This window comes from Diaphorina citri, unplaced genomic scaffold (genome assembly GCF_000475195.1).
Source record: "Diaphorina citri unplaced genomic scaffold, Diaci psyllid genome assembly version 1.1 scaffold30088, whole genome shotgun sequence".
Lineage (NCBI taxonomy): Eukaryota > Metazoa > Arthropoda > Insecta > Hemiptera > Psyllidae > Diaphorina > Diaphorina citri.
Genome location: NW_007407425.1, coordinates 1,520 through 5,756, shown reverse-complemented (window position 1 = coordinate 5,756; position 4,237 = coordinate 1,520). Strand labels below are relative to the sequence as shown.

The window sequence follows — 4,237 nt, the reverse complement described above, 5'->3', positions numbered from 1 at the left end:
GTCCTTCTTTTGCTTATTCTGTCCTTGAATCAAATCTGTGGATATGCAGCCGTTAGGGCTTCAATTCTTCTTGTAGTTCGAATAAAGTCCCCGTTGTTTGGATACAATGGAGAACGATCATTGCTGAGACTTCTTATGTAAGGGCTGTCTAGCAGTGCGGGAATCCCATTGCCTCTGAATGGGCGCGGGGGGGAAATTTTTTTATTCTGTCCCTCAGTTTCCCTGTAATCCGCTGAAGACAAAGGAATGAAAATAGTAAAATTTAGAAGTAGAGATTGTACTTAGGTAATATAATTGTAAGTAAATGCCAGTTTGTGTTGGATTATGTCAAACATTTGGTTGCTCACTGCGCATTGTTGAGGATTTTTCCCCAATAACTCTCACGTAATCTAACAATCGCGAATATTTGAGGTACTTACCATGCTGGCACCGCTTGCTTATGTGCATTTATATGGGGTTTTCATAGCTTACTCATTTTCCTCATGAGGCTGATGTGGGCCCCAACAGCAGTCACAGAACTCAATCATTTGCGATCGCAATACAAATTTGACTGGGATCCCAACACGCTGGGTCTCCCGCGTGTCAAGGCAAGTGCGAGTGACCCTACGCCATGGGAGCTGATCTCTATATCAACTTTTAATATACTATATAAGGAAACAAATTATTATACTTTCACACAATGAGTAGGTATTCGGTACTCCACATGGTACAGATCATCTTAGCCAGTCAATTCTATTTTACATAAAAGACATTTCTCACGATGGTGAAACATGCTGAACCTTCTCAAAAGATGTACAAAGATATTCTTAATGGAGCAGTCTGCAGTTGAGGTATGATAAATTTGAATAAAAGGTTGATTTCGCTGCCGTAAAAAGTTGTGAAAAATCAAAGTCTCGAAGCTCAAACTCGCGAAAAAGTAAACTTTTTACAAAGGTCTAAATTAAATTTTTAATTGCCGTTCTAATTAAAAAGTTCAAAGAGTTGTGACGTCAGACTTAATGTCAAAATGCGCAGAAACGCTTGCGCACAAACAAACGAAGCGGGAGTCATGAGTTATGACGTCATCGCCTACGGGAGCATATGTTGTGACGTCAAACTTTACGATTTATCGGTATTATTTAAATCGATTTATCTCGGTATCTAGAAGTCGTAGAAGAAAAAGAAAAATTCCGTTGGTCCCCATTTTTCCTGCTCCATGACTTCGAAACATCAAACAAGTAAGCGCAACTGATCTATTGAATTCCAAGGCAAGGCATCTATGTCCTTGCAGCAGCATGGGCATGTCATTTGACATTGAAGTTCTTTATCTTTCTGTAGGTTAGGAGATCAGTAAATAGTCAAAGTAAAATCCTAAGAAAATAAACAAGGTCAACTCACAATTCAAAGCCTGAAGTTCCACACCTCCTTTCTGAGAAGCTACAGTGGCTCTCAGGGTTGAAATAAGATGCTTCTTGTCGTCCTCGTCCATGATTATTCAACGAGAACCTGGCAAATAAAGATGAGGGTTTTGAGTTAGAAAAAAATAAAATAAAAATAGATATCAAGTACATAGGTATGTTTGTATCTACTTGCATAGATTATTTTAATCTTGAAGGCCATAGACCATTCAGGCATAAGTGCATAAAGTTATTTTGGACACAAACGTTCCTTGGTTAGTACATCATGAAAATGCCAAAAAATCTTGAAACTCCATTTCATGTTAATATAGGTTGGACAGCACTTCAAACTCTTGACATTTGTGGACCTCCCAGCATACTTGATTAAATTACTTCAAATTTTACATCAAACATTTTAAAAACAATTTATTACTCTTTTGAAATCTCATCTGTGAAAGAGGTGTAACTACACAGACAGTGCACAACTTAACTTTTTAACTTCAATTTCTACTTCTCAGAAGGAAATAGGTAACATAATCTCACTCCTAGTACTTCCACCCATCACCTGCCTACCTGTGGACAGATTTGAACAAATTTATTTCAGTCACAGTGCATACTTACAGACCACAAACACCAGACTTGGAATGTAAAAGGTTTTGGTTTACTCACCTAAAACTAGGTGAAATCAAAATTTTTGGAGAGAAATCAAAGTAGTACAGCAGTAGGTAGGTGTAGGTACTTTCAACACTTCAACTTTACATTTACACTCTTTACAGGTAGGTACGGGAACCTGTGGTTAGACTTCAGTGGCAAAAGAGTTCATTGATTCATTCTAGATACAAGGGGAACGGGGGAAAATACCGATAACTAGGAACAAATGATGTTTTTTAAACTTTATCGAGAAAATCCATGGGCAAAAGACATTTTCCAAGAAATAAATCAAAAAACTTTTGGGTACTTTTCAAAACTTTTTTAACAAAAGTTTTTGAGGTTAGAACTTAGAAAGTTTTTCGGCAGTGGATGCATGCACTCATTTGGTTTCGGAATTCTACCGCTACTACACTCTAGCGCTAGTAGTTCACAAAACGCGCGAATTTTTAAATTTCACAATCAGTGAAATCAGTCTGTATTGACTGTATTCTGTAACTCTGTACCAGTCTACCAGTTGCCTGTTACAGTTTACAATTTACATGCACTACTTTCTCTCTCTAGAGAATAATGTAATATAGAATATACTGCTAAAAATTAACATTGTTTATGTTTATGATTGGACTTAATAATTGCTATCCTTGAATGGATTAAAGATTAAACACATCCTTCTTATTCACAATAGTAATCAGAACCCACAACAATACATATCTTCTCTGATTCACTCTATTGACTTACCTACTTAACATTTTTTTAAAAAGATTTCCCTGGAAATAACAGTACCTCTGTTATCCTTGGGGTTAGTTAAGTGGTTAAGTCCTTAACCCATGATTCCCCAATTTAAATGCATGGAATCGTAGAATATCAAACACTTATAATTTTCCTTTGGCCAACCTTTACATAGAAAAAAAAACCTTTACAATATGAAAATGGAATGGAGAGAAAAAAAAACAAGAACAAGAACAAGTTGATCTTCTAATTATAAATTTAATAATAATTTATTTCAATATGTGTTGAACATGGAAAAAAAAGTGTCTTGATGAATAAAAAAACAAGATTGGGTGACAAGTGGTATAAATTTTTTTCATTACTTTTTATTAAAAGTATTGAAACATACAACTTTTTGTACTGCAACGGGCTCCAACCCACCTTCAATATTTTGTAAGAACATGAGTTTTAAACAATAAGAACATGAGTTTAATTTTTCAAGTGCTTTTGGGCCAAATAAATGAAATGAATAAACATTAAATAATATGATCTGTTAGTGATAAACTGGACTTTTAGAGAATGGACTGGAAAAACCTGGAAAAGTCAGGGAATTTCATACAGGTGGTTTGGTAGACACCTGTCTAATCCAGCTTTCTTCTCTTTAAACCAACTACAGTTGAATCTGCACCCCTTGGCCTTCCCCTTCTTTTCAGGGCCATTCCTTTTATGGAAATGTTTTTTAAATCTATTGTAGAAACCCCTTCTTGCCCTTCCTGCAAAATGTTCCCGCCCATCACCACATCCACAAGTTCTTTGTCTTCACCGATCATGTCCACCTTCACAACTTCTTCACCAACCATTACTACCTCCACAACTTGTTCTTCTTCACCAACCATTTCCTTGTCCAAAACTTCTTCTTCACCAACCATTTCCACCTCCAAAACTCCTTCTTCTCCACCAACCATTTCCATAGTTCCTTCTTCACTAACCAATTCCACGTCCAAGACTTCTTCTGATTCACCGACCAATTCCACCTCTGCAACTCCTTCTTCTTCCACGCCTGTTTCTTGGTCCAGTATATTGTTGTTGTCTGGGTTTTTTATCAACATGTCTTTAAATGTTTCCAATTTTTTCAATGTGCTGGAAAATTTTTCTGTTCCATAATCAGACAGAATGTTGGCTATGTCCCCAAACAATTCCATAGCCTTTTTATATTTTTCTTGTTTGTTCATTATTTTTGTCTTCTTTGGCATTGGAAGGCTAGTAATAGTACATGTTGGGGGCTCTTCATTTCTGTCTAGATTACAAGAATATAGTGACATGTGTTTTTCCTTGGAAAACCTCAATGGTATTAAAATACCTGCTGCCAATGGAAGTCCTGCATCACTTCGTTTGAAAAATATATGTCTGCAAGGCAAACTCGTGTTAATAAAAAACGAGCAGCCACAAGTTTCAGGTGATGCAGTGGCTTCAAAACAGAATGCCATATTTTTGGCAGCTTCTAT

General features: G+C 36.4%; 1 long non-coding RNA gene across 1 annotated transcript; it reads right to left on the bottom strand.

Annotated features, from left to right (window-relative positions):
* Positions 1–219: 219 nt before the first annotated feature.
* Positions 220–2,362, bottom strand: LOC113473421. Its single transcript, XR_003395398.1, has 3 exons — positions 2,046–2,362; positions 1,378–1,485; positions 220–232 (listed from the first exon to the last, which is right to left on the bottom strand). It is a non-coding gene; the product is annotated as an uncharacterized LOC113473421 (long non-coding RNA).
* Between the last annotated feature and the right edge of the window lie 1,875 nt (positions 2,363–4,237).